The sequence below is a fragment of the Schistocerca gregaria genome, chromosome 1 (assembly GCF_023897955.1).
Source record: "Schistocerca gregaria isolate iqSchGreg1 chromosome 1, iqSchGreg1.2, whole genome shotgun sequence".
Taxonomy (NCBI): Eukaryota; Metazoa; Arthropoda; class Insecta; order Orthoptera; family Acrididae; genus Schistocerca; species Schistocerca gregaria.
In genome coordinates, this window is record NC_064920.1 from 945156273 (window position 1) to 945180224 (window position 23952).

Genomic DNA, 23952 nt, shown 5'->3' on the forward strand with positions numbered 1-23952 from the left:
TACTTTGAGATTAAGATAAATCTTAAGGAGAAAGCGTTTAGATTCTGAAAATAGTTAAAGTTACTGAAAACCAATAACGTACCCCCCTTAAAGAAAATCTGTAACGTTATTTAAAGAATTTTCAAAGACGTTAGCCCAAGAGCCCTGGAGTAGAACGGAATGTGCAGTAACACAGATCTAATGACACCCACTTAAAAGAAGCTGGAGGACGTACTCATACACCATTGATATCCATCTCCTATAGAATTGTGGAACATTCTCTTAAATTTTAACATAATGACCTGCTTTGAATAGATTGATGTTTGTTTCTTTGATTTCTTTCTTCAAGCAACTGGAACAGGTAACAAATACATCGTTTATATAGAATTCAGCTTGTACTTTTCTCACGTAACTGTTAGTAGCCATGTATATACAATGTAACGAGATGGAATTTGTATTTCTAAAGTGTGGGAAAGTCTTTATCAAGTGTCAACGGGTGGCAGGGACAAAAAATCCAGTGAAATTTTTTAAAATGCTTTATCTGAAAACTACCTTGAGCAGTTAAACAGAGAACCGACTCGTGGCAATAACATATTAGACCTTCTGGTGACAAACAGACCCGAACTATTTGAAACAGTTAAAGAACAGGGAATCAGCGATCATAAAGCGGTTACGGCATCGATGATTTCAGCCGTAAATAGAAATATTAAAAAAGGTAGGAAGATTTTTCTGTTTAGCAAAAGTAACAAAAAGCAGATTACAGAGTACCTAACGGCTCAACACAAAAGTTTTGTCTCAAGTACAGATAGTGTTGAGGATCAGTGAAAAAAGTTCAAAACCATACTGCAATATGCGTTTGATGAGTATGTACCAAGCAAGATCGTAAGAGATGGAAAAGAGCCACCGTGGTACAACAACCGAGTTAGAAAACTGCTGCGGAAGCAAAGGGAACTTCACAGCAAACATAAACATAGCCAAAGCCTTGCAGACAAACAAAAATTACGCAAAGCGAAATGTAGTGTGAGGAGGGCTATGCGAGAGGCGTTCAATGAATTCGAAAGTAAAGTTCTATGTACTGACTTGGCAGAAAATCCTAAGAAATTTTGGTCTTATGTCAAAGCGGTAGGTGGAACAAAACAAAATGTCCAGACACTCTGTGACCAAAATGGTACTGAAATAGAGGATGACAGACTAAAGGCCGAAATACTAAATGTCTTTTTCCAAAGCTGTTTCACATAGGAAGACTGCAATGTACTTCCTTCTCAAGACTGACGTACAGATGACAAAATGGTAGATATCGAAATAGACGACAGAGGGATAGAGATACAATTAAAACCGCAAAAGAGGAAAGGCCGCTGGACCTGATGGGATACCAATTCGATTTTACACAGAGTACGCGAAGGAAATTGCCCCCCTTCTTGCAGCCGTGTACCGTAGGTCTCTAGAAGAGCGTAGCGTTCCAAAGGATTGGTAAAGGGCACAGGTCATCCCCGTTTTCAAGAAGGGACGTCGAACAGATGTGCAAAACTATAGACCTATATCTCTAACGTCGATCAGTTGTAGAATTTTGGAACACGTATTATGTTCGAATATAATGACTTTTCTGGACACTAGAAATCTAGTCTGTAGGAATCAGCATGGGTTTCGCGCTATTCGTCCACGAGACTCAGAGGGCCATAGAAACGGGTCCAACAGGTAGATGCCGTGTTTCTTGACTTCCGTAAAGCGTTCGATACAGTTCCCCACAGTCGTTTAACGAACAAAGTAAGAGCATATGGACTACCAGACCAATTGTGTGATTGTATTGAAGAGTTCCTAGATAACAGAACGCAGCTTGTCATTCTCAATGGAGAGAAGTCATCTGAGGTAAGAGTGATTTCAGGTGTGCCGCAGGGGAGTGTCATAGGACCGTTGCTATTCACAATATACGTACATAACTGACCTGGTGTATGACATCGGAAGTTCACTGAGGCTTTTTGCAGATGATGCTGTGGTGTATCGAGAGGTTGTAACAATGGAAAATTGTACTGAAATGCAGGAGCATCTGCAGCGAATTGACGCATGGTGCAGGGATTGACAATTCAATCTCAATGTAGACAAGTGTAATGTGCTGCGAATACATAGAGAGATAGATCCCTTATCATTTAGCTACAAAATTGCAGGTCAGCAACTGGAAGCAGTTAATTCCATAAATTATCTGGCAGTAGGCATTAGGAGTGATTTAAAATGGAGTGATCATATAAAGTTGATCGTCGGTAAAGCAGATGCCAGACTGAGATTCATTGGAAGAATCCTAAGGAAATGCAATCCGAAAACAAAGGAAGTAGGTTACAGTACGCTTGTTCGTCCACTGCTTGAATACTGCTCAGCAGTGTGGGATCCGTACCAGATAGGGTTGATAGAAGAGATAGAGAAGATCCAACGGAGACCAGCGCGCTTCGTTACAGGATCATTTAGTAATCACGAAAGCGTTACGGAGATGATTGATAAACTCCAGTGGAATACTCTGCAGGAGAGACGCTCAGTAGCTCGGTACGGGCTTTTGTTAAAGTTTCGAGAACATACCTGCACCGAAGAGTCAAGCAGTATATTGCTCCCTCCTACGTATATCTCGCGAAGAGACCATGAGGATAAATTCAGAGAGATTAGAGCCGACACAGAAGCATACCGACAATCCTTCTTTCCATGAGCAATACGAGACTGGAATAGAAGGGAGAACCGATAGAGGTACTCAAGGTACCCTCCGCCACACACCGTCAGGTGGCTTGCAGAGTATGGATGTAGATGTCATAGTGTCATCAATACATTATTGTGAGATGCTTAGCTGCACTACATTGCTTTGCAAAACTTAAAACAAAAGTAACTTTCGTATCATGTGTCGTTGGCAAGTAAAATAGCTCGATGAAACATAGACCATACATGGAAAGAACCGCTACAGTATAGAGCAGAAAAGGATGGTAAGGAGTTCTAGTGGTAGGCGCTTCATTGCTCCGCCAGTGCGGTTGAAAAATTGTTGATGGTCGATGGCATATGCGGACGTCTGTAATACGTGTCTCCAGCGCGTTCCATAAGGCAGGGGAACAGGTAGGTAGCCCATTCGCTAAATATCCTCTCGTTCCAAGAGCTCCCCCACCTGCGCGGTTCGAGGCGCCGCGCATTGTCACCCATAAAAATGAAGTCAGTGTCGAATGTAGCACTGAGTAAACGCTCATAGGAAAGGCGAACAGAGCCACAATAACATTGACCGGCGAGTGAACCGTGAACGAAACTTTGGAGCCCGGTGAAACATTATGCCTCCCCACAGCATAACACCTGGAGCAACAAAACGATCATGTTCGACTATGTTCCGGAGTGCATTAAGTGTTACTTCCTCTTGTCACGTGAGGGTATGCGTCCAGCACGGTCGAATATGATCGTTTTGGTGATCTAGGTATTATGATGTAGGCAGGCATAATGTAGCAGGGGCCTCCAAAGTTTTGATCACAGTTCACTCGGCGGTCAGTTTTATTGTGACACTGTTCTCGTTTCCTCAGTCCTCGTTTACTCAGTGGTGCATTCGAGACTGACTTTATTTTTATGTGTGACAATGTGCAATTCGAGGAGCTCTTGGAACGAGAAGATATTGGGTGAATGTACTGGTCTGCTGCCCCACCCCACACCTCCCTCCCGATTTCACTCCCATGAGACGTGTGTGGGATGCATTGGAGACACGTACTGCAGCACGTCCATAAGCACCAACGACCACCAGGTAGCTGCCAACAGCCTATTAAGAACCATGTACCGCCTTTGTAACGTCCAGGGAACCATCATGAATCGTGGTAACTTCAGTGTAATTATTGTCTTTGAATAAAAGTGTCATTTTTGTTCGTCTCATTAAGTATTTATTTCAGTTAGCTTCTGTGCCAAACCGCAGCAGTTCTTTCTATGTATGGTTCAAGCTTCATCGAGATTTGTTACTTGGCAATGACACATCATGCGGAAGTTACTTTCGCCCTTACGTTTTGCACACCAGATTATATAACCGCAGGAAATAATATCAAAATTTTGTTAACCATAAACGGAAATTACCACGTTTAATAATTACAAAAAGGCTGTGAATCCGTCCCTAGTAAAATAATAGATCAAAATATAGTTCGGCTTGTGCTTAGGCAGCATCATAATATTCAACCACTCGGCTAAGATCCGTACTACACAAGTTCACAATAGTTATAGAAATCGTCTAGCATCTTCACTTTGGGAGTAAGTGAAAGATTTCATCTTACCATTTTCAAATTTGCTCTGCAGAAAACATAACAAGGAATTTCTGTCCGCATATAATATGTAGAACCTGTTGGACAGGTCGTCTGTCACTCCCTATTCCCTTTCTCCCGCTGCATCTATATCAACATCTACATGGTTACTCTGCAGTTCACACCCAAGTGTTTGGCAGTGGCCTTTGTAACTTCAAAAATGCGATATGTAGTTGTGGCATATTTGATGCCAGGTTATCTGTACAAATGTTCCGAGGAACCATGGTACTGGTTCGCTGTGATACTCCAAACTATATCAACATCTGCATGGTTACTCTGCAATTCACACCCAAGTGTTTGCCAGTGGCTTTTACAACTTCAACAAATGCGACATGTAGTTGTGGCATATTTGATGGCAGCTTATCTGCAACAAATCTTCCCAGGAACCATAGCACTGGTTCGTTTTGATACTCCCAACGGAACACAGAATTATCATAAAAAGGTCTAACATACATCACAATGCTTCCTTTATAAAGGCAGAACTGCGGAAAAATATATCTACCTGGCATGTGTCTAGTCAACAGTATTCTCATTGTCCCTGCACACCTTTCCGCTGGTTACAATCCTGCACGCTAACTGGTAACTGCGAGAATCTCTAGGAAGTATTACTAACATCGAAACGTTCAAGAAAGTTTCCAATGAGATAAGTTTAATGCCGATGACTTTTGGATGAAACCAAAGAACTCTAGCCAGCATAAGTGTGAATACGAACAGTACTGCAGTACAATATACGACACAAAAGATGAAGTCGCAGATTCTCCATGTACGACAGGTGCAATGAATGCTGCAAGTAACGCCGACGGCAGTTCAACCGCGATGTAAAAGAACGAAGTAATGTGGAAGAAATATGTAACCTACACCGTTGCACAAGGAACGGACGCCAGATGATGCCTCTTTTTCCGTCTGTGTGGTCAATATTGTTTAGAACGGTTGCTTGTATTTGATGGCGCCTATTTCTGTATACTCTGGATTATCCTTCCTATTCCTGCTAATGATTTTTGATTTAAAGCATAACCTTCACGCCCTTGATCCAACACATTTGTAGTTCCTAGAGTCTTTGCATGTGACGGTGGCGCCACCGAGAAGCCGTGCGGGGTACGCGAGAGCCGGGAGACTCAGTCCGGGAAATAGGGGCAGCAAGATTTACTTGGCGCGAGATGTGTCTGGCGCCGGCCTGGTGAAGGAAGGCGGCGTGTACGGCGCGAACTACAGTACTGCTGTTTGGATGCAGAACCCTGCCGGATGAGCGTTTACCCTACTAATATGGACGAAATGGTAAATGACTACAAGACGGTAGTGTTCTGCAGCTGAGACTCCTGGAAGAGGAGAGGTATTTCTGTCTGGTTACATCTGGATCTGCAACTGCGTTTTACGCTACGTTCTTTAGAGCTAAGGTGTTGAGTGTGTTAATCTCTACGAGCTGTTATTGACACGTCCTAAGCGCCCGTGTTTATTGTGAAACCCGACAGTTATTTCAAATAAGTTAGTAACGGTGCTCGCAGGCGGCGCCTTCGTTGCGTGAGTAAATAGTCATTCATTAATAGCGGTTGTTATTTGTATTCTGTGGGAATTTTATGCAGTGGCCTAAGACTAATTAATCTTACATTGTCTGAGGCTCTCGTAACGGGTAAACTTGGTTGTAGCGTACCAACTGTCACCTTTTACCCATGGCGTAGTTGTACTGCTGTGTCGCCGTGTATTGTGACGCCATCGAGCCGCAGAGTGTGTGTGTGTGTTGTGTGTGTGTGTGTGTGTTTTGGAGTGGGAATGAACTATTGTTGTACAGCGCACAGTATATGAAGAGGGGGCGTGCTCTACCAGTTTGCTTATGTGGTGGCGATGTGTTTGTGAGGTATGTTATTGTATCATTTAGTATGCTATAGTCGTCATAATGTGAAGCGTACAAAATTGATGGCATAATGGAATATATTGCACAGAATGTTGTCATATAAAGCAGAATATATCGTAAAATTTAAACTGTGCTCTTAGGTGCCTGCGTCACTACTGAATAAGTGGATCAATGTTTTTAATTAATATATAGAACACGCAGCTCTAATATTAATAAACACTGATATACCGACCTTCTCTCATGATTTAATTGAAAATATTGATCCATTTACATTGATTCGCCATCTTCTCGCATGATTTAATTAAAAAAAACGTTGATCTACTTACGACGTTTATCGAAAATTATTTTTTCTCTGGTTCCGGCGTCTTTTCCTGTCCGACTCATCATTCATCATGTTGATTTCCCATCATTCACTGCACTTGCCGTAAAATCTGCAACACACATCAGAAAAATCACTGACACCGTTAGTGCTTTTTTACTCTCGGGTAGGGGTGTATAGGTGAACTGGAGATTGGGATTAGGGCTGTTAACGATTCACGGCATATCGATAAATATATTTCTTTTAAATAAAATCGATATATATCTGTTATGTCGTTTTACGAGCAAATCAATAATCGATATCTAAATGGCAATATCGAGCGCAGAAATTTTTATTTTATATTATACTTTTACGCAATTTTCGGTAACTATTTGAAACTGTTCTTCTGCAATTGTAGGAGAACATACATTTACATTCATTGTATGGAGGAGTCTTATTATTTTTTGAACTTTCATCACGTCCAATCTTTCTCTTTGACTCTGTGAAGAAACTACAAGTGGCACAAAGAAGAAGACCGACTGCAATGAGGAGAGGCGGTGTGAATGAATTAAAAAGATTCCCGATGTGAAGAAATAGCACTCCGCTGCCTTAAAAAAATAGAAGATAGTGTGCGGTATATTTACATCAGCATCCTTCAAAAGCAGTTGCTGAAACTGATAAAGAAAAATGTAAAGGACTGGATTGGTCGTAGCGGTGGACGGAGGAACTGCTGATTTAATCGGGCTTAAATTCACCACGCAAGTGTGGCACTACAACTGTTAGGTCACTGGCTTTGGCAGAAATGAAAAGCAACAGGGAACAAATCATAAAGTATTCCGGACAAATCCAATATGTGACGAAACTGAACGACGGATACATTTTATTGCGCCACTTATACGCAGTTAGCATTGTTAGCAAAGTGGTTATCGCCATGCGTGACCGGGCATCGTTTTTATTTCAGTTCTTGTTCTAGGAGGGATAGGCAGACTACTAGGTTGCTGATGTACAGAATATCTAAAATTAATAAATACTGAAATATACAGTACTAAAACTGGCATTATAGTTACAATGTGCAGCCAATATTTTTACATGTCGGTGCGTCGATATTTATTTCCTTCGATATGTCAATACATTATTCGACCTAACGAGCCTCAATAAGGTCTTCTTAAATAATGATATTTTTAAAATTATCAAAGGTCCTAATTGGGATATTGGCTTTTGTAGTCGTGGGGGGTTGTTTATTGGTATCTTGGTCTAGGGTTGAGCTATATGGATTAAGTGGAGATGGCTGGTCTAGAGTTGAACTAGGTTAACTTGAGATTGGGATACCGTGATCTCACGGTGTGTTCTGTATAGTTTTGTTGGGTTTTATTTTTTTGGTAGTTTCGAGTGTTTCGTATTTTCAGAATATGTTGTTGGTTTTATTAAAAAAAGTTTAGTTCGTCCCCGCCCAAAACACCAGTTTCCCGCGGTTGTCCCGCTGTTTTCATCTGGTTTAGTCAATGTTTTGGTTCGCTAGTATTTGTAATTTTGCAGGTGTTATGATCGATGGTTTGGTCGCCATGTTGGATACGCTTTAAGTCGGGGTTTTAGTTATGGTGGTGACCTCATTGGTCAAAGGAAACGAGTGGAATCCCAGTCTCCAGTAACCACCTTGCAACTGTGAAACCTATAAGATCACGGTGTGTCTCATTAATATGATAGCGTTTCCACTGTTAAATAGCTTCTTTTCAGATTGTCTGAGGCCTTGTTGTGCATCATGTAAGGTGTTCGAGCCCATCTGATTTGCAAATGTTCTCACAGTGAGAAAGTCCAGTTGACTATTGCGCCGCCTTGTAATGAGCGCTAGATGTACACTGAAGTATTGTAACAAACTTCGTATGGCCCCATTCTTCACTGTAGCCAAATTGAATCAAGATGGCAGATCCAAGACATTGGCAATAGATATGGCAACGTCGCAATGATGTCATGGTGGGAAGTTCAACTTTTGGCTGGAAGATAGATCAGATAGGTCCAGAAAATTGCAGGAAGTTCAAATTCCCGCAGGACATACCACTAAACTAAGAAAATGGCAGAAGAATAGATCACTTGGGCTACCTCCACTAACCTAAGTCATCCAGCTGACACGTTTTCCTAGTAATTAGCAGGAAAAGGACTCATACTGAGGTGGATAAGATGGACATAAGTCTTTATTTTGCAGGCATTCTTTATTTAGCTCCATCCAGTGTGTTCACCATGAGGTCTGCAGTACAACTGACCAAGTACAAAGTACTGCCACCAGAGGGCACTGCTGTCCCATCTGTGACATGATCCTACATGGCGGCCTTGGGGAAAATGGCGGGAAAAGAGTTCAGCATGCTCTGGCCAGCTAGAGAGAGGCTGAAGTGTACTTTATTTATTTTGGAACAATTTATTTAGGGGTGGATTACATAATTCACTTATTACACTGATCCAAAACACCCTGACATGCCTGCAGTCACGCTCTGGAGTCCAACTGACCTAGTACATAGTACTGCCACCACAGGGCACTGTCATCCCTCCTGTGATGTAATCCAAGATGGCGGTCTGAGGGTAAATTGGCGGGAATATGACTCAGACTGCGCTGGACTGCTGGAGAGAGGAACCAGTCTACTTTATTTATTTTGGAGCAATTTAACTACGCATGGATTTCACATAGCATATTTATTACAATGATAGAAAACACTTGCTCTGAAGAGCTTGGGGCCACATCGCACATCATACAGAGTGGCAAACTGCTTGTTAATCACCGAAATACTGCAGATGTACAGACATGCAAACAACTTGTAAATCGGCAAAAGACAATGCGTATGTAACACTATGCAAACTCACCCACAACGCATAAACAACCAAAAATAATGCAGTGAAAAAACACTCACTGCGCATCAAAAACGGCTTCGAACTAGCATCAACCGCCATAAATCAGCAAACTGCTCCCCTACAGAACTACAAGGCGTGCACGCCAGGTGGCACGCTCACACTAGTCCCATGCATGAGATGCCTCTAGGCCGTGAGCGTGTGTTTACCGTTTCTGGTACGATATTTGTCTTCCTATGGATACTGACACACATGTCACACTATAGAAATTTGTTCCAATGCTTTCCAGAATAGCACAGGGTGCATAGTTCCTAGTGATCCTAATGAGACATGCAAGATGCCTCTGGCTGCATATGTGCTTACCCAGCCACAACCCCTATCTGCTGGTCCAGTGCAGGCCTGATTGCGAAGCAAGAGTTGTCTTCATAGCTACTCACACGTGCAGGTGTAGTCAAATGTTCATAATGCTATAATGATGTCTCATGTCTATGTAAATAACAGCCTAGTTCCCCTCTGGACGTGCTATAGAAATCTTTTGTAATGCTTTCAGGAACTTTTAATGAAAATAGTCGAGAATAACAATGAATGCATTCATCCAGATGCTCCTAATGGCAGAGACCATCCATCACATATCAACACCTCACGGAAATCGTAAGTGTTCCAGAAACAGTTAACAGTCGCTTTTGTAGGGGCTTTCGTGATGGCTTAGCTGATGTGCATGGAAATTCACGAAAATAGTTCAGAAAAACGCTGAATGCATTCTTCTTGCTGGTCCTAACGAGGCAGTCCATCACGTGTTACCCTTCCTAGAAATTGTTGACTTCTGCTTTCAACAAACATTTCAGAAATGGTAAACATTCTCATCACTATGTCGAGGCCCCTACGTCCCAGCACAAAGGATTTCTTGTGAATGAATGTAGCATTCTCATTGGCTCTTACTGAATTTACTAGTCAAACTGCATTTGCTACTGGTGTAGAAGCACGTGACAAGAGCGCCCTTGGTGGACTGAAGTCACTCTCCGAACTGGTGTACAAAAGACGGGCTTGTGTCTCCTCGGCAACGGGCGTCTCCGGTTCTGGTCCTGACCTGCTTGCATGATTGTGTTCTACACCAGTCTCTAGACAATGGGATTACAAGAACATATGTAATTTCCCATGGTTTGCCAGAACATCATGCCATTTTCGAGATACTTCCCGATATCATGCACAAGGCAATATTGCTCGCACAGTATAGTTCCATAGACTGGAAATTATTTCTCTAGAAACCCGAATCTTTGGCGAGGTGGAACATGCTGTAAACCACTGAGTAACTAGGAACTTATACCATCTAAAAAGACGTTTACTTGAAACCTCGAAAAAAATAGAGGAAACTGATATTTTCACTCGCGAATGCCGATGTCGGTGAAATAACAGATTCCAAATCATCCTTATAATTTACAAAGTCAACTAAGGTGTTTCTCATGTCTAGAGATACAGTGAAAATGTCTTCCACTCGTCTTTCACATGCTAGATGCACTAAACAACCACCACAGTCGATGTTCTCTCAACCAAATGAGGACGAGGAAATGTGAAGGAGCAGTCAATTGGACAATTTACATGGGATAGAATAATGGCCCAGCGCAAACACATGGCAATATTGAATCTTCTCAAATTTCCACACAATCACGAAAGATGTCCAACACATACTAAGTATTAGTTCGCTATTCTGCTGTCTAGAGGACGGCATGGTTAAATCAGCTACATTCCTGCATCCCAACAGGCCTTTCCATTCGGACGGCTCCTGCCGTTAATGGGAAGCGTGAATCATTCCTGCGACAAGCCACCACAGGCTCGCCTGCACCCCTAGACATAATCGTCCAAGGAAATCGGTCACATATATATTTAATCGCTATACTTACAATTAAATGTTACGATTACTGTCTTAGTTGAGCGACATTCGACAATGAGCGAAGTATCTGAAAAACAGCCTGTCAACGGCTGTGGCTCTGGAAATAGAAATAGTCTTTCCATTCATCCACATACCTGTGTTGTATCTTATGGAAAATTCATTTAATAAAAATGGAAATGACGTATGACTATGGCCTCCCATTGGGTATACCATACGCCTGGTGGAAGTCTTTCGAGTTGACGCCACTTCGACGATTTGCGTGTCGAATTCCTTTAGTGATACAGCCACCAGTGAACGATAGTTCTGGAACTCTCATATATCAAAAGAGTCACCTTTTTCGAACCTATCTGCTACAGTAAAATGTTTTAGATAGTCCCTATGCCTCTTGCGACAGCTGCCATTTCTGCAGCTTAGCGCATCTGATCGTTCCAATTTAAGTCAGAACGGATTAGTAGTCGGAGAGAGCTATATCTACCACCTTTTGCAACGTGTGTAGAAACAGAGTGACCCGAGTTAGTGCGACGGGACCATGTTTCGACCATTCGGTGCAAATGGGAACAAACTGTTATAGCTCCGCGAACAGTGTATGATATGTAAGGTCAGCGCCAGACGAAGTCTGCTCCTGGAGCAAGGACGATGATTTTACTACTGCATTGTGGTGCATCCCTAAACTTCATATAGATACTGCAGTCCGAAGCAGATGCACGTCTCTCAGGTTCTATTCACATTTATCACCCCAACATGCTATCATTGTTTTTCTGTACCATCCAACAGAGAAATATTACTAACTATAAAAGGTACACTAACTACATTCAGCAGAGTACTCCACAAGATTTTTACTGCGTCTCTCTCCTCCCATATATGGATAACAAACACCGTCTGCATGCTGACATCGAGCACATGTGACAATCCTATTACATATACAGGTATGGATCCATTGGACAGACCAGTGTAAAGTTGTATCGCCTGTACTGTAGGAGGATGACCATAACCCACAAACTTGACAATAAGTTGCAAGAGACGATCCTTGTGACCCTGTGTCATTGTTTGAAACATTGCTTTGTACACGCTTTGTACACTGCTTTGTACACGCTCGCTTTGAAACATGCTTCGTCCACTGGCACATATTTTGTTTTTCCACCACGATTTTGATGTCCTTGCCAGGTTCTAAACTGACATTAACACGTTCTGGTCCGTTGCTTCTCATGGAAAACTAGACTTTGCACGGTGTAAATCATGTTGTTCGAACTGCTACCGCAACACACCACACACATTGGGTGATTTTAAATATAAGAAAGCTACAACATAAGGAAACTGGAAGAGTTGGCTGCGTAGAGGAGCCTTTCCAAATTGTCCTAAGGTAACTGACGACCTCTACATTTAAACTCATATGTCACAGTGACGGAATAGCTGATGGCTCTGCGTTCCGTTTCAACTGATTCCTCAAATTGCAATCATGTACGTGATCACTGTTTCGGTGCTAGCCATCCTGAGAAGATGTTGCCCCTCCATCAAAACTCTTTCTCCATCTCTAACAAGCGATGTCAGTCACTCATTACGTGGTAACCAACAGCATGCCAGTGGACAGATGGGGTGCAAATGACACCATCCATGTACTGTGATAATAAGCATCACAGTTGATTGTGCGAACAATTTTAGCATTTTCACACTAATTTCAACACAGACCAACGATGCGACAGCATGTTACCCAACTGCCGTATAATCGCTAAACTGTCCCTTCTCTACTTTGCGAGTATCATTGCAAATTTAGGTAGATGGTAAGTACATTCATTGTTAATTCTCAAACATATACATCATCAAAGTATACCAGATAGTGTTCTACCTATTTCTAGCAATTCAAGCGTAGTGCATAATTTACGATCTATCGCCGGTCCTTAGCGACCGAGCGGTTTTAGGCGCTTCAGTCTGGAACCGCGCGACCGCTACAGTCGCAGGTTGGAATCCTGCCTCGAGCGTGGGTGTGTGTGGTGTCCTTAGGTTAGTTAGGTTTAAGTAGTTGTAAGTTCTAGGGGACTGATGACCTCAGATGTTAAGTCCCATAGTGCCCAGAGCCATTTGAACTATTTTTTACGATCTATCTCTATGCGAATGGGTGTCACAGAGCATTCTCGCGCTGTCTTTGACCAACCCACTCTGCAGCACCGTTACCGATTTAATCTGCAATCAACCAGAAGTAGACCGTTACATTCCGCATCTCGTGAATGAATGGAGCTTGCCGAGTTTTTGCCCATGCAAGTGCACACGATTTCTCCCAACGCACCCATGTCGAAGAGGTTAGCACCCCTTATCGGCGTTTAGTAGTAGATTTGAAAGTGCTGTGATGTAATAGCAGACGGTTAAGAACATGAAACGGGTAGTTTTTATGGATGATGGATCTCCAGAAGGATGGAGTTTGAAGCATTTTACGTAAATCAACTAAATCATCAATTTCAGAGTATTGTTCTAGTGTCTGGGATCAGTATCAGGAGATAATTGGTAAGGGGGAACATAAAGACATGCACTCCTAAGGCTACATGGTTCTGCACTTAAAACAGGCTATAATGTTAGATCGTTTCAGTTTCCGACCTATCAGTCATGCGGAATGCAGCGCTGTTAACATTCCAATGTAAGAAATATATTTCCAGCACATGACATACATCCTTCCTGCAGGTTTCTCTACAGTAAACAATGGTAACAAACTGTAAAATTAAAACACTAATTCCTTCAAATATCGATTCTGTGTGATACGTGCACAATGTAGCTTTCCAGAGATTTATAGCGTCCACTGTTCACAAACTATCATGGTTCAGAAATTATACTATGCTCGCATCAGTCCTACATAAAATGATCGTTCGGAACGGAGAATACCTCTTACAAGAAAACATATAATCGCATAGCAGTGGCGTCCAACAAGTGAAATTACACGTCATGCCACCACTAACCCTATAAACAGGATGTCTGTCAAGCAGATGTATACAGTGTGTCACAAACACCTATCGCTAACTTAGAATCACAGAATCATCTTAGTAATGAAACTAAAGTATCGATTTTACACCCAAGATGCGGCATGCGAATGGAGTACCTCGCATAAATCTTCGTTCGTTTAGAGGAATGTGTCGAAACAGGATGGTCACGTTTCATCACACATGAGATGGTAGACCTCTGATGACAGAGATTTGCTGTCAAATAGAGAACACGTGGTTGTATATGAGTCTAACGCAGGCTATGTCACAAGAGTGACACATCCTGACAGAACAGAGGAAAAAAAATTGTCAAATGACCTATGCCAACATCTTCCTCCCTCTCTAGAATGCATCATCAGTCTGCAATTAAGTCGTGCCTCGTTAGAGCTCCACGTCAATCGATCACCCCGTCCATTCTCTGTTATCCTTTAACGCAGATGGATGTATGTTTAGAGGAAGACGAATCTGTTTCCCTTAAAAGCGTCAAACACAGTAGTCAACTTGCGTGTATCAGTGTTAACTTTTCCTTGGTTCCCTTCGCTTCCATGTCGACGTTTTCTCGGATTCCTCTTGCTGTCACATACTTGTTTCCATGTACAAGAATTGTTCTGTGCCAACCAGAAGACACGCAATTACTTCCTCAATTTCCCCGCATTTCATCGTATATTCCATGAATTTATACAAATTTTCCATCATTTTCGCAATTATATCGATTTTTATGTCACTTCTACCCATGCGATCATGACATAACCTCTCGTTCCATGTTCTAAAACTGCTTGTAAATGTAGCACAGCTGCTAAAACCTAGCGCAAATTCGCTATTTTTCTGATCAGGAGGCGTAGTATATCACTGTACTCGAATGTACCCAGTCGCTACCACCCACATATTCAACATGTACAGTGCGTTTCCTCTGTTTTATGTATATTCATGAGTCGCAAACGGCTCCCAGGACCCAGTCCTCCCACTGTGGACCCAAGTTCGAACATAGAACATGTCTTCAGATGTAACACGTGGTTGGTCCACTGTGAACAATATCCCAGAAGTGAAGTGTGTTGGATCCAGCTGCGAACATCGGTGTGGATATAGATCCGGCTGCAAACATCGGTGTGGATATATAGTGCATGGCATTTCCATACTCGCACGGTAACTTGATGTGGCATATTGTGGATCTGCATCCCAACATCGCTCCGTACATTGTGCGTGGCGGATCTACCTTCAAACCCTATTCCAGGAGTCGTATATTGTGGATCCATATCCCAACATCTCTCTGGATATAAAGCGCAGCAGATCCACACTTGAACGCCAACTCGGGTCTACTACAGGTCCTGGGAGCTGTCTGTGACACATGTACATACACAGGCATACAGAAAACAGCAAATGCACTGCAAATGTCGAATTAGTGATGCAGACGGTATTTGTTTTTGATATACTGGAAGAGAGAGATGCAGTAAAAATCTTGTAGAGTTCTCTATTGGATGAAGTTAGTGTAGTTTTTGTAGTTCGTAGTTTTTCTCTGTAGGATGGTACAGAATAACAGTGATAGTATGCTGGGATGATAGACGTGAATGGGACCTCAGGGACGTGAATCTGCTTCAGACTGCAGTATCTATATGATGTTTGGGGACGAATCACAATGAAGTAGCATAATTCTTGTCCTTCTCCCGTTTCCTGCATTGTCTTTTATCCTACCACGTGCTGCAGGAGCAGGCTTCGTTTGGCGCTGACCTTACACATTGTACACTGTTGGCGGAGCTACAACAGTTTGTTCCCATTTCCACTGAATGGTCAAAACATGGTCCTGTCGCACTAACTCGGGTCACTCTGTTTCTACACAGGTTGCAGAAGGTGGTGGTTATAGCTCTCTCCGACTTCTGCTCAGTTCTGGCTTAAATTGGAACGATCGCATGCACAAAGCTGCAGAAATGGCAGCAGTTGCTAGAGGCATAGGGATTATCTAAAATTTTACTGTAGCAGATACGTTCGAAAAAGGTGACTCGTATCGGGAGTCCCTTAAATATGGTTCACTAATGGCTGTAATCATGAAAGGAATTTTCCATTCGATACAAGGCAGGTGTGTGAGTGAATGGAAAGACTTGATTTCTAATCATTGACATCATTTCTACTGGAAAGTGTTGCACTAGAGATCTGGAAAGCTAGTGAACATTTCTTACGACCTCAATCATCACACCATCTACTATTTGTGATCCTTCTCAATCAACCATTGCCTATAACCCAGTGGATGTATCACCGAACCTCTGATATGGCATCGAGACAGAATGCATACAAATACTGGAGGAAATATCTAGCGGCAGCGTGAAGGACTTGCAAATACCCATTCCATTCCACGTTCCTTAGCCGAATCACTCTCTAAATTCGGTAATTTTATTACGAGGTTGCACCATCAGCGACGTGTAACCGCACTGTTGGTTGATAATATGCACTCCGCCTGCGACGCAACGCGCTTTTTCCGCACATCGACGGCTGTTCTGCAACATAAATTGTCCACCTACCTCGATACTACTGCAGATCTACGCACGTAACTCCTAACTCCAGCTACTTACGAGATCTCAGAAAGGCAGTGATGAAGACACTGAGATTTCATAACTACACGTCGGAGGCTGCTATAAGTACAAAAAGCTGAAAATAATCTTGTGAACTCTATAGAAATAAATCGGAACTAGTTTGCTGTTCAAATTTATAAGTTCAAAGGGCCTTTTAAACTTGCATTAAGATTTTTTATTGCTATTAAGCAAGATCATCAGCCCACATGTGTTCTAATCATTAAAGTTCCTGTTCACAGTCCTAGTCACACTCAAACAGCCAGAACTTTTCCTATCCAATTCCGAAATCATTTACGAGAGTAACACAGTAATAAACTGCTATTTACTTTTGCACTCGGCTTCAGTGGTTGTCTTTAAATAAAGATTTTGCTCGCCATAAATATTCAGTAAAAAAAATTTACTTTGTACCGCCACGCTTTTAGTTCAAAGTTTACACACGCTAATTTGTCAAGAACAAAATATATCTCGACTCTTAAAATTTCACAAATAGTTAATGGTAAGCACCAGCTACCTTTATCACTGCACCGAAACGCGAAAGTCGCAGTATCACTTCATTTTACACATAATGCGTTCGGACACTTTCAGCATGACTGGCTCCTTCGAAAGCTAGTCCACCACTTCCTTCTTCTCTCTGCCTCTACAAGCACCTCTGTCTCATGCGTTAGGTGGGAAACCGTCTCACTTCTTATTAGCTGTACAGAATTACGGCCAATCAGAACTGATTTTCAGGACGCGGCTCGCGCCAAAATCTAGCAAGAACCAACCACTGCTCTGAGCTCATTGCCATCATTAAAATAAGCAAGTCAAAACTCTCTTATTAAACAAATAAAATGAAATAAACTTTAAGCTACACTTTACGTTTGGAATTTAACTATATAGTCATGAACGTTCTGGCTGTCTCTTACATTTTCAAACATGCTTGGACATCGGTCATCCACTAGTAAGGGAACCACTGGTGGATTCGTTCCCACGATACAGAGCTGGAACACTTGCAAGTTCCTATAGAGAATTACAAACTGATAATTTAATATTGGCTAATGTCTCACGTACACTTACACTTACACAAGTACTCTCTCTCACGCTCACCGTAACACAAAACATAAATATCTACTGGAAATTCTTAAAATTATTACTACTGCAAAATTACGAAAGGTTTTCTAAAATGAGAACTTTTCAAATTTGAATCTAAACACTGAAGGTGTTATCATATCTTTTCAAATAATCACAGGTGGTGAACTATTAACATAAGTTTTTTAAGTGTCGATAATTACGTTTTTTACTGACTTTCATTTTTTTGTAATTTCCAAATCATGACATTTATTGAATTCAGATTTTGACAGATTGTTCCTTTACACAACAGAAGGTTACCAACCTAAAATGAAGTTCCTCAGGCTATTTCTAGATCAGTTATTAATTTTTATAGTTCCAGAGAATGTAACTACTCTGTAAGGTCTCTCCGCTACTTTCACACGCTACTGTCATGCCATATGGCCATGACGCAAGTCTGCAGGACACAGCTCGCCCGTTGCAGATCGTATAAGATTCTGACTGCTTACACCGGAGCCCAAATACATTCATATAATAAAGCCTTAATAGACAAATTGGCGATCGCGCCCTAGCTGCGGCACTTCAAGGTGATCACCATCTATACTCAGTGGCGCGGTATTTGTCTGGAAAAACACTTCATTTGGAGGTAAGGCCATACCTATATTTATAAAGCCAGTATAGCTTTTAACATGGATACTTGTATGCACCTGTAGAACCAAGACTGCTTGTGACAGTAACATACAGTAGTTGTTGCGATCTTGTTTCTTAACATCTTGCAGTCTCTAAAACGATTACGCCTCCCTTTCTAAGGCACAGTGGTACCACTCTCAAGAAAAACGTATGAGGCATGTCCAACCATCGCTGATTTTTGATCGGTAGTATTTCATATCGCCAGCAATCAGGTATTGGCCAAGTATTATACTTACTAGTAAGGGATGCGTGATAGGTTCGCCTTGAGCATCAGGCTTATAAAGTATGTGTCTTGTAAAGTTGTTGCTTTAATTTGTTCTGCAAGCGGTGCTGCTATTCAAGACCATCAAAGTGGGTTAAAAGCTGTGAGCTATGTGGAGAAGTTAACCTTGTAATACTGCGCAACTGTTTCACCAGGTATCCTGTCTAGCTTACCAATCCCAACCAGACTAACATTAATTATAATCTTTTAATCGTTATACGACAACCGGTGAGATATACATATATATAAAGAGAATTTAAATAAAAAGAAATAAATCAGTTTATATTTGGAAATTTATTTTAACATTGATCATTGAAATTTCAGCATATTAAACTTGATTCATAACTGAACTGGTGCCTTATTTAGGATTGTGAAAATGTGAGTTTGTAATCTTACAGAACACATCAAATATGGAGTCAAGATTGGGAGACTGCATACAACACTGCATTCATAAAATAACACACGAAGAAAGTTGAAACATATGCAAGAGGAAATTAACCACAACCAACCGATTCAATTTTCACCCAAAGAAGTTACATTCGTAGCGCAATCCTGTCCGTCATGTAATTACCATACAGTGGTATACTAAATTCATACTAACTCTCTGTGAAATCTTCCCAAAAAGAATATCTGAGGGCTACTTTGATGATTACACCACATGCTTCACGTGGTCAACTTGGTTTACACAAAGAGTGTAACTCCACAATAATTTTGATAATTAAAATAAATTAGATCGAAAATCAATTTACAAAAGAAGAACCTCGAACTGGTTACTAGCGTCTTACTATTAACCTGATGGGTCAAACAATTGTATAAGCACGTGGTACTGGTCTCTCAAAGTACACCCCACGTGGGTTGAACATAAAGAAAAGTTGCTATATTGAAAAATATTGTTAAGACGAGACGTTATAATCTCACGCACATACGCATTTAAGATTGATGATCTTAGTTAGAGTTACTGATCAACACGTGGTTCCACTTTACTCACAAAGTAGTGACAAAGCAACTACCGGAAGATATTCTGAACTGTGACTCGAATTACACTGCGTTGCAATTTAAGATAACATTAGATATTTTAGAGCTAAACCTGAAATAAAGGTGATTAAATTTTCAGTTAGGCTGAACTTAAGAAATCCATTGTCCTACGGACTTAGCAGACACCCGCTTAGCCGGAGATCTTACCATTTCATACGCTCGCCGCGGACAGACTGACCTGGGCTTTTTCCAAGGGTGCTTCCGTATACAAAACGGAAGAGATCAGAGAGGCAGCTTCCTGTACCAACACGACAAGGGTCGGGCAGGACCATACTAAGGATAGAAACCTCTTTGCTTTTAGAAAGCGTAGCTACCTGTTCCGACGTTGGTCCTACTGTTCTCTAGCAGACAGGCTTGTCTGCTACCATCCAGCATGCAACTAGAAATACATTTGCTCATTCATCCTCTCACACAGAAGGGAAGGGGGATGACGGTATCTTATCATATACAGTATATAAAAGAAAGCGGATGTAGGTTCCGTATGAGACTTTGTGACATGAATTACATATAAACTGTGTTTTAAAGTGTAATAGTGTGACAGATCGTTCTTGTTTATGTGTAAAAGTAACACGTTTCACTGCTCAGTCTCCTCCTAGATAGTCAGAAACACCACAGTGAATTTAGAAGAGGAATTTATGCCGTAAATGACAACAGATTTCAGAAATTAACATGAAAGGAATCCAACAGAGACCTTTTAGTCTGTGTTCCAATATGTGCAAAACAAACGACTATGTCCAGTCGTACGGAAGGTATGAATTCGACTTGGAATACTGATATAGCAAAGTCATAAGAATGGTACATATATTTCTATTTCCAGAGCCACAGCCGTCGACAGGCTGTATTTCAGATACATCGCTCATTGTCGAATGTCGTTCAACTGAGACAGCAATCGTAACATTTAATTCTAAGTATAGCGATTAAATATATATGTGACCGATTTCCTTGGACGATTATGTCTAGGGGTGCAGGCGAGCCAGTGGGGGCTTGTGACAGGAAATGTGAGAAGATTCAATATGGATTTATGTTTGCGCTGTGCCATTATTCCCGCCCATGTAAATAGTCCGATTTGTTGCTTCTTCACATTTCCCCGTCTTTATTTGGTTGAGAGAACACCGATTGCGGTGTCTGTTGAGTGCATCTAGCATGTGAAAGACGAGTGGAGGGCACATTTACTGTATCTCTAGATATGAGAAACACCTTAGTTGACTTTGTAAATTATAAGGATGATTTGGAATCTGTTATATCACCGACATCGGTACTCACGAGTAGAAATATCAGTTTCCTCTATTGTTTTCGAGGTTTCACGTAAACGTCTTTGCAGATGGAATAAGTTTCTAGTTGCTCAGTGATTTACAGCACGCTCCACCTCGCTAAAGTTTCGGGTTTCTAGAGAAATAATTTTCAGTCTACGGAATTATACTGTGCGAACGCTATTGCTTTGGTCTTGACATCGAGAAGTATCGCGAAAATGGCATGATATTCTGTGCAAACCATGGGAAATTACATATGTTCGTGTAATCCCAGAGTCTGGAGATTGGTGTAGAACATAAGACCGCAAACAAACAAAAAATGGTTCAAATGGCTCTGAGCACTATGGGACTTAACTTCTGAGGTCATGAATCCCCTAGAACTTAGAACTACTGAAACCTAACTAACTTAAGGGCATCACACACACCCATGCCTGAGGTAGGATTCGAACTTGCGACCGTAGCGACCAGCAAACAAGTCAGGACCAGAAATGTTCAAATGTGTGTGAAATCTTATGGGACTTAACTGCTAAGGTCATCAGTCCATAAGCTTACACTCTACTTAACCTAAATTATCCTAAGGACAAACACACACACGCACACCCATGTCTGTGGGAGGATTCGAACCTCCGCCGGGACCAGCCGCAAGACCGCTCGGCTAATCCCGCGTGGCGGACCAGAAATGGCGATGCCTGTGTGGCGAGGGGAAATGAGCCCGTCTTTGTACAACACTTCGGAGAGTGACTTTGGTCTGCCAAAGGTGCTTTGGCCACGAGTTGGAAGATGATGACTTGCGACCATTGGCTGAGCGAAAATATCTAGTGCTTATGCTGTCTCTCTTTGCTGGCAGTCGATAGCTATATGCATGATGCAAACGGGGCGACTTTGTATGGCAGGATACGAATTGTATGTTTACTACGCCGACACAGTACACGGTGATATATTGCTGGATTGGAAATTGCTTTCACGCTCCAATATTCAAGCTTCCGTCCTCAGTGGTAAAGCAGTGTAATTGAGCAAGAGTCTTTCTGTAGTTGACGACATGTAGGGCACTTTGTACGGTTTAACTGTCAGTGCAATATGGCGATCTGTACATAATAGTTTGCCACTGAAAGTCTTGTCTGCAGGGTGATCAGTTCAGTTGATGGGGGTGGGGGGGTGGGGGGGGGGGGACACGAAGAATGAATGCATTCAGCGTTTTTCTAAGCTATTTTCGTGAACAGGTAATATTAGGGTGAGAATTTCCATCCCGATCAGCTGAGACATCATGAAAGCTCCTACAAAAGTGACCGTTAACTATTTCTGGAGCTTTAACGATTTCCGTGAGGGGCTGATATACTATGAATGGGCTCTGCCATTAGGAACACGAGGAAGAATGTATTTGGTGTTATTCTGAACTATTTTCATTAACAGTTGCTGAAAGCATTGCAAAAGATTTCTATAGAACGTCTAGAAGTGGGGGCTTGGGTGTTACTTATATAGATATGAGACATCAGTATAACATTACGAATATTTAACTGCACCTGCATCTGTGAGTAGCTACGCAGACATCTCTCACTTCGTAATCAGGCCTACACTGGACCAGTAGATACGCGTAGTGGCTGGGTAAGCACGTGCGTGGCCGGACGCGTCTCAGGTGTCCCACTACGGTCACTAGTAACAATGCACCCTGTCCTATTCTGGGAAGCATTGGAACATATTTCTATGGAGTGAACCTTGACGTCGGTGTTCATAGGAAGAGAGGTATCGCGCCAGCAATGGTAAACACACGCACGCGGTCCACAATTGTCTCGCGTATGGGACCAGTGTGGGCGCGCCGTCCGCCGTGCACACCTTGGAGTTCTTTAGGTTACAGTTTGCTGATATGTGGCGGTTGATGACAGTTCGAAAGCGTTTTTTACATGCAATAAGTGTATGAGCACTGCATTATTTTCGGATATTTAAGTGTTGTGAGTGTGTTTGCATAGTGTTACACACGCATTATCTTTTGATAATTTACGAGTTGTTTCCGTGTCTGTTGCATTATTTTGTGAACAGGAGTGGATGCTGTGCAATGCATGATTTCGACAGTTGACGATTAGCAAGCCTGTTTGCAGAGCCTTTTACATGCATTACTTAAACAATTTACAAGTTGTTTGCGTCTCTGCTCATCAGTGTACTGCATTATTTAAGTGATTAACAAGCAGTTTGGCGCTCAGTACGGTGTGCAATGCTATTCCAAGCACGTCAGGGCGAGTGTTTTGGATCAGTGTCCTATATGAACTACATGTAATCCACCCCTGAATAAATGGTTCCAAAATAAATAAAGTACACTTCTTCATCTCTCCAGCAGGACAGAGTAGGCTGAGTCCTTCTCCCGCCATTTTCTCCATGGACGGCTTTCTTGGGTTAAATCATAGGAGGGACGACGGTGCCCTCTGGTGGCAGTACAGTGTAATAGGTCGGATGTACTCCAGACCTCATGTTGAACACACTGGATGGAGCTGCGGCCTCAAATTGTTTAGATAAAGACTGCCACCAAAATAAAGACTTACGTCCATACTATCCAGCACAGGTTGTGTCCTTTTCCCTCCATTTCCTAGGAAGAGGTGGCAGTCGGATGACTTAGGTTAGTGGAGGTAGCCCAAGTGATCTATTTTCCCGCCATTTTCGGAGGCTAGTGGAGGTAGCCATGATGTGTTGCATTGCCCTGCTGACATTTGAACTTCCTGCCATTTTCTGGGGGTGTGGAGGTGAGGGGGAAGGGTTAGGGAGTTAGGTTTGCGGAGGTTGCCCAATTGACATTTCTTCTTCCCTCCAAAATTTGAACTTCCCACCATGACATCATTGTGACGTTGCCATATCTATCGCCAACGTCTTGGATCGGCTGTCTTGAACAAATTTGGCAACAATGCAGAGTACGAAGGTTGTTTCACTACTCACTGAATCGCCGGATTAACGGTGTCAGAGATGGAACAGTTGATTGTTATTGTATTAATCTTAGTTGCTCGATTATGCTTTGCCAGTCAC

At 42.0% G+C, this 23952-nt stretch overlaps 1 long non-coding RNA gene across 1 annotated transcript in view; it reads right to left on the reverse strand.

Annotated features, from left to right (window-relative positions):
- LOC126276017 (uncharacterized) overlaps positions 1 to 23952 on the reverse strand; it is a 950687-nt gene that overhangs the window by 502671 nt on the left and 424064 nt on the right. Inside the window, exon 3 of the long non-coding RNA XR_007550601.1 lies at positions 6444 to 6548. This is a non-coding gene — a long non-coding RNA (uncharacterized LOC126276017). The remainder of the gene's footprint in view (positions 1 to 6443; positions 6549 to 23952) is intronic.